At 40.7% G+C, this 16,111-nt stretch overlaps 1 long non-coding RNA gene across 1 annotated transcript; it reads left to right on the top strand.

Moving 5' to 3' along the window:
- Positions 1–10,753: 10,753 nt before the first annotated feature.
- LOC146871991 (uncharacterized) lies at positions 10,754–11,561 on the top strand. Its single transcript, XR_014959635.1, has 4 exons — positions 10,754–10,821; positions 10,938–10,964; positions 11,082–11,108; positions 11,386–11,561. It is a non-coding gene; the product is annotated as an uncharacterized LOC146871991 (long non-coding RNA).
- Positions 11,562–16,111: the final 4,550 nt, after the last annotated feature.

The raw sequence follows: 16,111 nt of genomic DNA, 5'->3' as shown, positions 1-16,111 counted from the left end.
CTCGGTCCAATGCGTGGCAAGACTTGAAGTAGTGTTTTTGTGTCTGATTCTGGATTTGTGTTCGGTTATGCGAGTTTTTATTTTTCGTTCGGTCTTCCCCACGTATGCTTTTCCGCAAGGACATTTAATGCAATAAATGACATTAGCTGTGTTGCAATCGCTGGTATGTCTGAGCTGTATCTTCATGCCAGATAAAGGATGGGTTAACGTATTCCCTGTGATTACATTGTTGCAATGTATGCAAGATAAGCATCTTCTCGTCCCATGGTATACAGTTGGTCCCTTAGTGTTGTCCGGGGTGCTCAAAAGAGTGCGTAAATTTCTTCCTCTAGTATACGCAAACAAGGGTTTATAACAAAACAGATCGTGAAAATCCTCCTCATGTTGTAGAAGTTCCCAACGGGAATTGATGATGTTCCTTATGTTAGAAGAAATGGTTGAAAATTTGGTCACGAATACCAGACGTTGTTCAGGAATGCGTGGTTGTTGTGTTAGAAGGTCCTGACGAGGTTTACCCATGGCTTTTGATAAACAGTTGCTGAGTACTTCCTGGGGATAGCCCCGTGCTGCAAACCGTTTAGAAGTTTCAAGTAATTCAGTGGAACTATTTTCAGTGTCAGAACAAATTCTGCGTATCCTGATAAACTGAGATAAAGGCAAGTTCCTGATAAGACTCCGTGGATGAAAGCTTGAAAAAGCTAATACGCTGTTTCGATCTGTAGGCTTGTGATAAATGGTTGTCTGAAATTGGTTGGATGATGTTTTCACAACTTGGACGTCAAGATAATGTATGGTATCTTTATGGATTTGATATGTTAGTTGAATGTGTGGATTTATGCTGTTCAAAGACTCAATCATTGTGGTAAAAGCTAATTCAGAGTCATTCCAAATGAGAAAGATGTCGTCAATGTAGCGATAGTGAAGAGTAATTTGAGACCACCACGTGGGATTAGCAATGATGTTGTCCTGCTCATATTGCGACATAAAGATGTTGGCATACGCCGGTGCTCCGGAAAAACCCATGGATGTTCCTGTGAGTTGTGCAAAGAATTTTTGTTGATATTCAACATAACTGTTATGTAGACAAAATTTGAGGAGTTGAAGTATGAACATTTTCTCAATACCTATATCCTCCATTTGGAGAAGCGCCCATTCGACCACATCAAGACCTGCTGCATGCGGTATTGAGGTGTAAAGTGCTGTTACATCAATTGTACATAAGTAGATGGAACTCTGAGGATCAATCACGATCTGTTGTAGAATCTGAAGAAAATGTGTTGTATCCTTTAAATATGTGCGCCACTTCTGAACGAACTGTTGTAAAAAGTAATCCAAGAATTTCCCAACAGGATCAAAAATAGAGCCACATCCGGACACGATTGGACGAAATGGTGGGTCATTAGGGTCCTTATGTATTTTTGGAATCATGTACAATTTAGGCCTCCGGGGGTTAGTGGTCATCAGGTAAAGACGTGTTGCGTCATTGATCCAATCGTTGTCACATGCCGCCTTGAGGAGGTTATTGAGCATATCTTGGAGTTTTGAATAAACAGGAGTGCGCTGCCCCCCGTCAATTACCATATATTAGCAAGGCACCCAAGAACCACTTCATCTATCTGAGAGTAAAAAAACAACAGCCTGGACCTATTGGCAAGTATAAAAGGAACGTTTTGGTGAACTGACAAGAGTAATACACCACCCAATCCCAAGCAGCCAAGGAAATCTGTGTTCATTTACTAAATTCTGAGGAAAAGAGAAAAACAACACAGACATACTCCAAATCCTTACATCTGTGTATTCCTATATTATTAATCTGAAGACCCTCAAGAAAAAAGGAAATGTTCTACACTTTTACTCATAGACTTGGCATTACTTGTACAGGAATGCAGATACTTCTAAAATGATTTCTCTTAAAAAAAGCACCTACATTGTACGCTTAGGACCATGCTCTCATGTTATAGGAGCAGCAGGAAAATCTAAAACTGCCAATTTAAAAAGGATTTTTATATTACAAAAAGAACTAAAAACTTCAACATAATGGGTACATTTTCTCCAGCAGAACATGCTGTGACAAACAAACTCCTATAAAACAATAATGTCTTCAAAAATGTTTGCTAAGGATCACATGGGGTCTTTCCTGCATTCTACTTTTCACAATCCAAACTATGCAACATCAGCTCTAATAAGGACTGTCAGTTTATTTACACAGACTAGCTAATAAAAGACTAGCAATGCCCTTGTAGCATGAGAATAACATAAACAATAATGGTGTTATCACCTGAGAAGTTTAGAACAAAAACTACCCACATCTAGTTCCCCTTAAAGATCAAAGAAGGGAACAGCAATCTAGACTACTCATCCTTTAATAATTTCTTCAGACAGGATGGGCAGTAACATAGCATATTTATTTATTCATTTTATCAATGCTAACAATTTGTAAAACAGTATTACTGAATAGCCAATTAAATGTCTCATGGCTATTTCATAGACAGTTTATACAGGCTCAAAAGAAATTGAGAAAAAGAGAGAGAAAACATAAATTTGCCTACCCTTAATTTGTAGAGGAGCTAGACTCCTTCCCCCATTTTGACAGTAGGAAACCTGAAACAGGTTTCACTTCTGTCAACACTATCAACCCCTATTTGTAGCAACTGGGCATAAACAAAGTTATAGGAGGTAAATAGCACATTGAGCGAGCCAAAAAACATGAATACCCAACCACCAATTCCTTTAGCAAATGTACAAGTGTAACATGAGGGCGCATGAATTCAAACTAAATCCCATTGCCTTATTTATCTCCGCTTTTGCACAGTAATCTTCAAACCAAAAGCATTAGTGCTGTATATATGGCAAAGCTATCTGTTAATCAAAGCTCACGTATACCATTATATTGCCTTTTGTTCATATCAGTGCACAAAACTTGCTTTTGCCAAAAAAGTAAGCAAAACCTCTCTTTCTCTCCCTGTCCTGCCATCTCACCTTTCAAAAAGTTTCAAAGGTCGAAATGTCAAAGCAAACCTTGCTCTGAGCCCTGCTAGGCTTCTAAATGTAGAACTTGACCTTTAACCCATTACCAGCTGTCCCATTTTGTGTGCAAGGGTTTCCATGCGGTTCTCCCAATTCAAAGTGACCCTGGAGACTGAGAGATGAAAAGCAGACCCATTCCATCCCTGTTTGCCAGTTTAGAGGTAAGAGAATAACTGCTGCTGTTTTTTATATTTATTTTCAATTGTAAACAGTGTGCAGTATACTTTTCTAGCAGTATATAGGTCAGCTGTTTGTGTTATACTTAAATGTGTGCATTTACTGAAGCCTAAGGCAGTTTAAAAGCTGCTCTGATTGGCAGAACTGCATTTAAATAGTGAATTTTGCCCAATTTCGACTTTGGTGTTTGGGGCACTTAAAAATTAATATCCTACAATTCTTTCGCATAATAGTCAACCCTCGAATGTTCCCTACACATTCCAGAGATGGGGCATCAGAAATATATAATGTATACCCTTATAAAAATGAGTTTTGGACACCTGGGTAAAGTGACATTTCGCATTGTAATTTCCCCCATTGCTTTAAAACGCTGCTTAAATTCAATTTTAATGCTAGGAGTTCACAGTATTATTATGCACTTATTTTTAATAACTTTTTTACCCCATATTATCAATTTTTTTTTTTTTTTTAAATAAATCCAATCATTTTGATGAGTCCACATATGAAAAGCAAGCTGCATCCCTTGCATATCATATTTAAACGCATTCATTCATAACCCCAAGCACAGAAGCCTAACTTGGAACATGAAAAATCTGCGCCACTTTTTAAATGACAGTCATTATTTAACATCAGGACCACGAATATGCTTATGTAAAAAGGCATTAAGAAAGGAAAATCCCTACTGTCAATCTGTTCTCTGTTATCCAAAATAATGAAACTATATTTCTAACTTTTTAAAACAGCAGTCTGAAATGCAGGGTTTTACCGAGGTTGCACTGACTTAAGATTTAGTTGACTTCAGCATTTTCTTTTCTGTGGCCATGCGAACAAAAATAGCCATGTACTATTTATGTAGCTGTTGGTTGAGCAGCAGGCGTCGAATTCTCACGCCTTTCTCAGGAGAGAAAACCCTTTTTCTGTATTTCTAATGTCTTGACAAAGTGTAATCTCCATTGGTTTGTGTCAGACAGCTGCTTCTCAGTGAAACAGTTAAACACAGCTGTTGGAAAGCTTCTTGAAATGTAAGCACGGTGACGTCTATTTAAAACTGAGGCATTTCAATGCAGTCAAATCAATCGTTCTATAATGTATGTTTAGTTCAGCAACAACCAAAGTCACTCACATGATGTGAATGCCTTTTAATATCTAATATAATGTATCTTAAGGAAAAGGCTATAACATTTTGTATTTTAGTTTATTTATTGCAAAACACACAATTTTGTTTTTGAGGCCTATTTTATTCCTATTCAATGTGAATTCTAATTTTATCTTTAGCATCGTGGCAATTTGCACACATGTATAGTGTCTTACTCTGTCAATTTTAATGATAGCGTGCAGCTATTTAGCATATATTATATAATTCATTGCTGGATTATTTTAAAATATATTTTATTTTAATTATATTTTGCATAACAGAATGATGACAAAAAAAACACATTGAGCTCATTCCAGACATTTTCAGAAGGGGGTCATACACTCAGAACACACAATAGAGTGCACTTAAGGCTAGCCATTCTTACACAAAGAGCGTAATCGCTATTTACTCACACAAGTACCATCAATGTCAAATCACAAACCACATCGACATTTAAACACACATTTAACCCACAGATCAACACTTAGGACAGAAACAAAGGACAGCCCACAGACTGTACTTAAACCAAACCATTTGTAAATATTAATTGTAAGTCATATTTACAAGAAAAGCTCACAAAAGTAGTTCAAAAACAGCCCAAAAAGACTGTTCCATTTTCAAGAAACCAAAATACACCAAATTCGCCAATTTGGCTGGCAGAACACCGAAAATCGCTCTGCATATCACCACCTATGAATGTTACTAAGTGCATAGACCAGGATCCTTTTTATGTACATATTTAGTTCCTTGGGGTACTAGTCACCGAGGAAGAAATACGTTTTTATACCTAATCCTAATTAGGTATCCCCTCTACGGGAGCCGGCAAATTCTATTCACATCACATTATGGTACCTTCAAAAAGCAACACATTCTTCGATGTGTTCTTGAAACAGGTATGCCAAAAATACTGCAGAGTATACAATATTATATGCAAAGTAGCACTTAAGTAATGTGCCGTTCAAATTTTATAAAAAGTAGAGAAAAGTCTCCTCATTACCTGCCTACACAAATTGCAATTCATGTATTTCTAACATTCCCATCACATATTGGCCAATTTCCATTTCCATATCACTATATATCACTTTATCACTTTATCTCTTTGTATTGTATCACTGTATCACGTTATATTGCTCAATATCACTTTTTATGTCTCACTTTATATCTCACGTTATATCACTTTATATCTCACTGTTATATCTCACGTTTATATCACTTCACTTTTTTATATATTTCACTTTATCTCACTTTATCTGTGCAGCCGGCGCACTTCTCTCACTATCTCACAAATGACCTTACCTAGCATAGGCCTCCAGATTTTAACTGCCAAGTTCTGAAGGACCTAACAGTCATTTTTAGAATACTCACGCCAAAAATCTTCTCAGTCAGGAGTGGTAAACAGTTGGAGGAGTCAAATCAGGAAGACCAGAAACATACTGGGCTGCAGAGACAGAGGATCCCAGTGTAGGGTACCTTCTTACTAGAGTCCTGTTCTGTCCTCCTCAGTAGATTCCTGTCTCCCATCAAGAACACACCCTTGAATATCCACTTCTCTGATGAGCCCCACGTGGGCGCCATTTGAAGAAATCAAAACCTTCTCAGGGGTTTCACTGATACACCTGGTCCTTTTAAACCAACAAAGAGATTGGCACAGAAGCTGTAATATAAAAACAATGCATTTATTAAACCTCAGATGAGGGATATTGCGTCACACAGTACCCTCAAGTCACTGTAGGAGGCATTCTTAGGAGTACAGAGAACAGGGGCCTTATATACCCACACAGGGGCTCAAAAGAATGCGGTACAAGTACACATGAGAAGAGTTACACACATAGATGGTCATACAGAAAATGCACAGTCAACAAGTAGGAGGAGTAATGAGTTGCTGACATCAGTTAGAACAGCCTGACAGTTCTATACTAGCCAAATAAATCACAAGTATGGGAGCTTGTGTTTGCTGCGCACTGTTCACAGGTTTATAACCAACAGTCTTTAGACGTGTATACACTTTTTACCAATAATTTGCTTGTAAGGAAACATTTCAAACCATAGTTGCATGGTATTTACATGCATTTATATTAAATGACATAGAATTCAATATTTTGTTGAGTGACGCTTGATGTGGTGTTGACCTTACGTGCAGATTTAAATCGCGCGGTGAAGGCGCGGACTATGAACAATGAAAACGGACTAACAGCGTAAAACTAATCTTTCTCAAATTCGAGCGTGGGAGCCTTTATTCAATGTGTGTTTTGTAACCAAGGTCAAGATATGCCCGATACCTTAGTAGTGATTGCTAATTAGTAAACAGGAATAACAGAAAAAATGAAAATAAAAATAGGTGATAATAAATAGCTTCATCTAATGAAACGGATATTCCAAAAAGGAAAATAATGCAGAAAGCCATGTTAAAATAGTAGCCCACTACCTAAGCGTGATGCATATAAATGTCTGCGCAACGTCTCTTGTAAAGTAAAAATAAAACCTGGGTAGCCAGAGCTTTGCGTAAAACATACCAAAATGGACCTGTATGAATCATCAGATCTAGAAATTACCTACATGGCTCTGTTAAGGAGACAGATAGTATTGATGTATAATACTTAAAATGATGCAAATGATCAATACACGATAGTCTGGTGTTAAAGAGATCAAAAGGTAAATGTTAGTGAAGTGAAAAAATATGATAAATAAAAATGAAAAAATAAATGAAATGAACAAAATATTTAATGCTTATCATAACGAAGCAAAGATGTGACATGTATTGCTAAGTGAAAAGAAAATGATTTGGATGGTGTTCCATATTTATGATACTATGCAAAGCATGACATATCCAATCTATCATTCATTCTTATTGGAACCATAGTATCCAAGGTCTTAATCCAGTAAACCTCACGTTGGAGTAGTCTATTATTGTTGTCTACCCCTGGTAGGATTTTAACTGTCTCAATAATTTGAAAACGTAGTTGAGAAATGGAATGATTGGCCTCTATCCAGTGCGTAACCAATGATGAGTTCAAGTTTTTTGTTCTAATCCGGCTTTTGTGTTCTGTCAGTCTGATTTTGATTTTTCGTTCTGTTTTGCCAATGTAAGTTTTTCCACAGGGACATTTTATTCCATATATCACATTGCTAGTATTACAGTCACTCGTGTGTTTTAATGGAATTGCTTTACCAGTAGTAGGATGAGTAATGTGGTTACCAAGGATTACGTTGTTACAGTGGGAACAATTGAAACATCGCAACGTGCCTTTAAATTTAGTGGGGGTCACAGCAACTTGAGTTTTAGATAATAATTCTCGCAGGTTCTTACCCCTTGTGTAAGCATGTAAGGGGGTTCTTTAAAGATGTCCTTAAAATCCGCCTCATTGACCAATAACTCCCATCTTTTATTGATAATTCTTTTAATTGCTGAAGAACTGGTTGTGTATTTGGATACAAATACTATGTTGTTACTCTTTGCAGGTTTATGCTTGTCAAACAGGTCACTCCGTTGTTTAGTGGCAACTTTCTGTATGGAGTCTTGTAGAATAGTGTCTGGGTATCCTCTCTGAATGAATCTTTGTCTATATTGTTCTGTTTTTTCCAAACATACTTGGGGGTCAGAGCATATACGTTTGATCCTTATAAACTGAGAATAAGGTAAGTTATTTAAGAGACTTTTTGGATGAAAGCTAGTGTAATCCAAAGCATTGTTGCGATCCGTTGGTTTAGTATAAATGCAAGTTTCAAGACATGCATCAACAGGATTTTTAGTGATGGTAACGTCCAAATATTCAATCTTATTATTATGAATTTTGTGAGTAAATTGTATTCTAGGATCAAAGGTATTCATTGTTTTAATCATGTGCTCCAATGTTTCACTAGAGTCTTTCCAGATGAGAAAACTATCGTCTATAAAGCGACAGTATAATCCAATTTTAGACCACCAGTGTGGGTTACTCATGATATGCTGATGTTCGAAAGAAGCCATGAAGATATTGGCATATGCTGGTGCCCCAGAAAAACCCATTGATGTACCTGAGAGTTGTGCATAATATGTTTCATTCCATTTGAAGTAACTGTGGTGTAAGCAGTAATATAAAAGTTGTAGCAGAAAAACCTTGTCTGTGTTAATATCATCTAATTGCAGTAGAGCCCACTCTACTGCTTCTATTCCCGCTGCATGGGGTATAGAAGTGTACAAAGCTACCACATCAATAGTGCATAGTAGCCAAGAGGTCTGTATGTCAGATCGAATCTCTTTTAATTTTGATAGGAAATCTGTGGTGTCTTTGACGTACGATGTCCAATTCTGTACGAACTTTTGCAAAAAATGGTCAAGATATCTTCCTATGGGATCGAAAATGGATCCACATCCTGAAACAATCGGTCTGAATGGTGGGTCTTCAAGATTTTTGTGTATCTTCGGTATCATGTATAAACGAGGTCTTCGAGGGTTAACTGTTGTCAAATATTGTCTAGTGGGACCATCAATCCATTTCATGTCTACTGCATATTGTAAAATCTTGTCCAGTAGCTCTAAAAGGTCCAGCGTTGGATCTTTTGATAGAGGCAAGTATATTTCAAGATTCATGACGTGTAAATCAACTTTCTGTTGGTAGAATGTGGTGTCCATTAGGACTATTGCCCCACCCTTGTCAGCTGGCTGGATGGTGATTGCTGGATTGTTAGCTATTGCTCTTATAATAGCATGATCATGTCTGGTCAAATTTTGGTAATTACTTTTCTTCAAATTCAGAGATTGTATGTCTTTTTTTACCATTATTTCAAATGTGTCTAACATTTTGTGAGAGGTCGGTGCTTGGAATGTGCTTTTAGGCTTGAAACACACATTTTCAATACTCTGTTGATGTTCAGCTGGCATCACATTAGTGAAAAAATGTCGTAGGCGTAGAGAACGCATAAATCTGAATAGTGAAACCTCTACTTCCAAGGTATTAGTGGTACTAGTCGGTACGAATGATAAACCTTTGTTGAGGATCTTGATTTGTTGCGTGGTCAGAGTCATCGAAGAGATATTTACTATTAAACTATGTTCTTCCCGTTTTTAAGCGATTTGCCTACCCTTTCCTCTCCTGATCGGGCCTGTGCCCTTGAAGCCCCTCTGTTTGTTTCCGGTGGTAATCCTTGGGTTGGGTTCTGTAACAAAAAAGACGAGGTACTGGCTGTTTGAACATCCTCTGTTAGATTAGTAATAGATCCCATTTGATTGTTTGCTGATGTTGCTAATTGCACTGGAGCTCTAGACGTCAAGATTTCCTTGTCAGTGACTATACTTTCTTCAGATGAATGTGTAGTAGGTTTCCGTTGATCAAATCTTTTACGGGCGTAGATCTCTGCCCACGTGTAAACTTCGTTTAGTTTATAATCTATTGTATCTCTCTTATATTTTCTTAGTTTACCTTCCTGAAGTTCTTTACTGTTTTTTCCCAATTTTTGGTTTAATCCCTCTAGGTTAATTTGCCAAGTGTTATGTTCCAATCTTAGTTCCAACTCTCCTTTTAAAGTTGCTATCTCATCCTCAAGATCCCGTATTGTTTTTGACAGTTCCTCAATGATCAACAGTATGAGGTCTAGTGAACATTTGTTTAAGATCAAATACCACTTATCCATAAAAGCTGTGTTCAGATGGAATCGAAAACGCATTGGTTTAATTAACAAGCGTAAACCTCTGGGTATACGTTTAGCCTTATGATACTGGACTAGCGTTGAGGCATGTAGTTTTTGATTAAGTTGTCTCCTGGTTAAATATTCCAATTGTTTTAGTTGTTGTGATATTGAGCCTCCATGGGCATCCATTGATCTGACTTCTTGAATAAGAGAATATATTTCATTTGCTTGATCTGTTGTATATCCCATTGTTGTAGCTCTATTATCAGTTAAGTTTGTAATTGTTTCAAACAACATTTTCTTAGGGTGCAACCTCCTATTTTGACAGAAAGTTACGAATATGAGTTATGGGGTAGGGGGTGCACTCCTCTTTTTTTTTTTTACCATGTAGGTAATTTCTAGATCTGATGATTCATACAGTTCCGTTTTGGTATGTTTTACGCAAAGCTCTGGCTACCCAGGTTTTATTTTTACTTTACAAGAGACGTTGCGCAGACGTTTATATGCATCACGCTTAGGTATTGGGCTACTATTTTAACATGGCTTTCTGCATTATTTTCCTTTTTGGAATATCCGTTTCATTAGATGAAGCTATTTATTATCACCTATTTTTATTTTCATTTTTTCCGTTATTCCTGATTACTAATTAGCAATCACTACTAAGGTATCGGGCATATCTTGACCTTGGTTACAAAACACACATTGAATAATGGCGCCCACGCTCGAATTTGAGAAAGATTAGTTTTACGCCGTTAGTCCGTTTTCATTGTTCATAGTCCGCGCCTTCACCGCGCGATTTAAATCTGCACGTAAGGTCAACACCACATCAAGCGTCACGGAAGTTATTTTGTCGAACGTGTTTTCATCTTCTCCAGGTACGAGGCACTTTTTGACCGTTTTTACAGGCCTAACCTTACGCGGCTTAAACATTATCTATTGAGGCATGGTCATTACCTAACCGCGATTTATGTTGTTTTCTCGTTTTGTTTAGACATCAGAAGAAATGGGTGCCACTTAGGTGAGGCAGTTCTCCTTAGCGGTTATGTTGCTCTAACGTCTTATTCCAACCCAGTTCACTGGATTGCTTTAGTTGCTCAGTTTTTTACAGAAGATTTCTTTTTGCTTTACATTTCAGACAATATGCTCGGTAAACCTTTATTAGGTAAGCCCTCATAAAATGTTTGCTGTATTACTTTAAATCTTTAGGGACAATTAGCTATCATCATTATCATTTGGTATTTTTAGATTATATTCACTCAGGAATATCGGCTCATGCAGACACACACTATCCACTAAAGATACGGCCTTTTCAAAACGCTTTGACAACAATTTGAGTTAACACACACCTCTACAAACTGTGTTCTTTACATGTTTTTTTGAGCCTCCATTCGGACATACATGTAATTATTTAAATTATTCTTTATATTTTGTCATTTCAGACATTGCCCCTGAGGAAGGAACTTGTATGTTCCGAAATGCATAGGGCATGAGCACCCTTGAATGTATTATTTTGCAAATTTGTAATTGCATTGATGAATTCTGTTGAAGTACTTGAACATTGTAATTCTCAACAAAATATTGAATTCTATGTCATTTAATATAAATGCATGTAAATACCATGCAACTATGGTTTGAAATGTTTCTTTACAAGCAAATTATTGGTAAAAAGTGTATACACGTCTAAAGACTGTTGGTTATAAACCTGTGAACACTGCGCAGCAAACACAAGCTCCCATACTTGTGATTTATTTGGTATTTTATGAGCAACTGCTGACAGCTCTTGCTTGCTGTAGCACCGGTTGATTCTTTCATCAGCTTTAAAAAAAAAGAGGAGTGCACCCCCTACCCCATAACTCATATTCATAGTTCTATACTAGCAGCAGGTGCATTCTACTAGCTAGGCCCTTCTGAGCATGTGTGAGGTTCTCCAAGAGGGAGAAAGCAAATGGTTAGCACATAGGTAACTTAAATGGCTGCCAAGTACAAAATGGCTTTCAGCTCATGCTAACAGATCCCTGCAATCTTTAACACTGCCACTGCGTCACCTAGATGGAAGGTATGGATTGGCCCTCTCGATAACTACTTCATAGCGACGAGGGAAACGGACGAGGCTGTTAAGAGGTCGCTGTTGTTGCACTTCGCAGGGGAAGAAATATACAAGCTGTTCGCCCATTTGCCGAACACAGGAGCGCACACAGACTACGATGCCGCGGTCAGGGCCCTTAACGCCCACTTTGACCCCCAACTCAATCCTGATTATGAACGTTTTAAACTCCGACAAGCCCGCCAGAGGGAAGGAGAATCCATGGACATGTTTCATGCACGTCTAAAAGAGTTGGCCAGCACGTGTACCGAAGACGATCAAGTCAAAGAAGTAGGGGCGCAAGCCATCCAAGGATGCCGCAACAAGACCCTGCGGACCCTCATTCTTCGACAACCACGGATTTCTCTAGAAGATATGCTCATTTTAGCACGTTAACATGAACTGTCCGATGTCAGATCAACTGCCATGGAAGCTGCTCTCAACCCAACAACAGAACAAGCGGTAACAGTCAAGACAGAACGAGTGGATGCTGTTTGTGCACCAGCCCGCAGTGGAAGAGGAAGATAGCCAAATAGAAACTCACAACGATCGCAATGCGGGTACTGTGGCAAAGAGGAGCACACCCCAGAAGAGTGCCCGGCCAGGGGCAAGACCTGTACAAAATGTGGTATCCCCAACCATTTTGCAAGTGTATGCAGAGGAGGACTACGAAGCAAAGGGACTCCTGGGTGGAGGCCGCCATCCAGAGCTGTGAGACACCTCTCACTAGAAGAATCTGCCACCTCGAAAACACCGATGTCAATGACACACCGCAAACAGTGTATTGAAGATTCATCAACCGATGAAGAAGAAGAATGCCATCTCATATCCTTCGCAAACGACCTCAAACGAAGGCGGCGGCCACAGCCAACATGCGCCATTGAGATTGCCGGATCACCGGTCACAGCTCTCATTGACACCGGTGCGTCAGTAAACGTCATGAGGTGTCAACACTACAAGAAGCTAAACCCGAAGCGTGTGCTCATGCCATCCAAAGTCAGAATCCTTACATACAGAAGTCAAACACCACTTCCCTTGAAAGGGAAAATGTCTGTGCAAGTAAAATCGGAAAACCACAAAGTCACGACTACATTTCATGTAGTTGACAGAGGAGCAGACATATTAGTTGGGAGCCATACCACTGAGGACCTGAGTCTGGTAACCTTTGCAAATGCCATGAAGTCACTCCAAATAGGAGATATCCTAGAGCTATTCCCGCAATTATTTGAAGGTCGCCGGTGAAACTACACATTGACACAGCAGTGAAGCCTGTCGCCCTACGGCATCGGCGGATACCGTTTCACCTATGACCGCTAGTAGAACAAGAACTACTGAAGCTTAAGCAGCAAGGAGTAATAGAGAAAGTGACGGGACCAACTCCCTGGGTATCTCCCATGGTCATAGCCGAAAAGCCTAGACAACCGGGGAAAATCAGGATTTGCATCGATATGAGAATGCCCAACCAAGCGATAAAAAGAGAGAGGCATCTGACGCCGACGGTCGACGACATACTGGCTGACCTCAACGGTTCCCAGTGGTTTTCCAAACTGGACCTCAACGCTGGCTACCACCAGCTAAAACTAGCGAACGAAAGCAGGTATATCACCACGTTTTCGATGCATCTGGGGCTCCGACGCTACAAGAGGTTAAAATTTGGGATTTTATCAGCGGCGGATATATTCCAGAACGCTGTAAGAGAAATCCTATTGGGGCTTCAAGGGATCATTAACGTCAGTGATGATATCCTAATTCATTCAGCAACAATAGAAGACCATCACCGTCAGCTCCGAGCTACCCTCAAACGCCTTGCAGATCACGGAGTGATCCTCCACAAGGCCAAATGCCAATTTTTCAAAAACCCATCGAGTTCTTCGGATTTGTATTCAGTCGGGAAGGTGTGAAAGTGGACCCCAGGAAGTCACAAGTGATTCAGCTCGCTCCCGCTCCCACGACCGCATCAGAAGTCAGGAGTTTCTTAGGCATGGCAACATATTGCAGAAGATTCATTCCGAACCTCGCCACCATCGCAGAGCCACTGCGGAACCTGACCAAGACCATATGGCGGTGGAGTCAGGCAGAAGAGGACGCATTCCGCAAAGTAAAGTCAGCGCAGCTGGAAAGCACGACCATGGCCTACCTCAACACAGCTCGACCAACAGAACTAATAGTCGACACCAGTCCAGTAGGACTAGGAGCCCTGCTGACACAGGAAACCGAACCAGGAACTTGGGTTCACTGGCCTTTGCGAGCAAGGCACTGACTGCGACCGAAACCCGCTACTCTCAGATTGAGCGGGAGGCGCTTGCTATCAAATGGGCGTGTAACCACTTCCATCTATACGTCAGTGGACATCCGTTCAGAGTAGTAACCAACCATCAGCCTCTGCTCCCACTATTCAAAGGAACTGCACCTCACCCACCACCCAGGATAGAGCGGTGGGCGATCCAACTCCAATACTATCAACTAGAGGTAGTATACAGGCCCAGTGCGAAGGACCCAGCTGACTTCCTATCGCACCATCCCGCACACCCTGCCAATGAGGAATCTAACCAGGAGAAGAAAACGGAAGACTTCATCAACATGATTTCTCAGTGGTCGTGTCCACGAGCCCTCTCCATAGAAGAAATCAAGGCCCACACGTGTGTTGACGTGGTTCTCAAACGAGTGACAGATGCTCTACAGAAAGGGTCGTGGGAGAGGTTTCTCCACGACATCCATGGATGGAATGAGCCTGACCCTGCCCAACTGGGGAAAGTATGGAGAGCCCGAGACGAACTAAGTGCCGCTGAAAATGGTGTAATACTGAGAGGATCACGCATCGTCATTCCACAAAGCCTGCAAGAACGGGCGACTGTCCTAGCACACGAAGGGCACCAGGGAACAGGAAGAATGAAATCCAGAATGAGGGAAAAGGTGTGGTTCCCTGGGCTAGAAGAAGCAATAGACACTGTTGTACGGAACTGTCGAGCCTTTCAGCTCACCGGGAGTCCAGAAGCACCTGCTCCCGTGATAACCGAGGATCCGGCTCCGTCGCCCTGGTCGTGGGTGAACCTTGACTTAGGGAGCTTCCCAGATAGACAATTCACGGCTGTCCTAATTGATAGCTACACAAAGTACCCCATCGTGGAAGTCCAGCCATCCACGGCATTCAGTCACCTACAGCCAGTTCTAGAAAATACTTTTGCGCTTTTTGGTCTTCCACATGTAGTCAAGACAGATAACGGTCCCCCGTTCCAGGGCAGTGAGTTCAAAGACTTCCTAACCCAGCTAGAAGTCAAGCATCACTGCATCACTCCACAGTGGCCACAGGCCAGTGGTGAAGCTGAACGTTTCATGCGGACTGTGAATAAAATCCTGCGCATATCAGTGGCTGAACAAACGGACCCGGAGGTCACCCTACAGAGATTCCTGCTGGAGTACCGGAGTACCCATCACTGCACAACGCAAAGGTCTCCGTGGTCATTGATGCTAGCAGGACCTAGGCGTGACACTCTCCCCATGGTAGACAACTGGGAGCAAGAGCCGTATGACCCAGCATGCATTCAAGAGAAGAGGTTATCGACAAACAAGAAAGCCAGTCAACGGAAAAGAGCACAACCTCGAATTCTGACGACAGGATGTACCGTCCTGGTAAGGAACCGAAGTAGCGGAGGGAAATTCCGCACCCCCTATGAGTCTGGGATATGGACTGTTCGAAAGGTCCGAGGGACAGCCGTCACTGCCGAGTGAAATGGGGAGGTGATAACCAGGAATATCTCATGGTTCAAAAGAATCCCTGGAGCAGCGGTTGAAGAGCGAGACTCAGAACAATCAACGAGCGGAGGAGCCACATGTACAGAAGCCGATCCTGGCTCCGTTGAGGACTCAGTTCGAAACCCTGCAGCATCAACACCAGCTACCGACACCAGCTCCAGAGACTCGAGTAGTGAACATGAAGCGACAAGTCCAAAGGAGATCCACGGTGGTCGTCAACATCGATACAACCTCAGGCCTAATCCCAGACCGAACCAAAGATTTGCTGATTTTGTGTGTTAGCCATATTGAAGTAATCCTGGTTAAAGAACTGATTTGGGATGGTATGT

The sequence above is a fragment of the Triturus cristatus genome, chromosome 1_1 (assembly GCF_964204655.1).
Source record: "Triturus cristatus chromosome 1_1, aTriCri1.1, whole genome shotgun sequence".
Lineage (NCBI taxonomy): Eukaryota > Metazoa > Chordata > Amphibia > Caudata > Salamandridae > Triturus > Triturus cristatus.
Note: the sequence above shows the minus strand (reverse complement) of the source record. Positions and strands in the feature narration are given on the sequence as shown.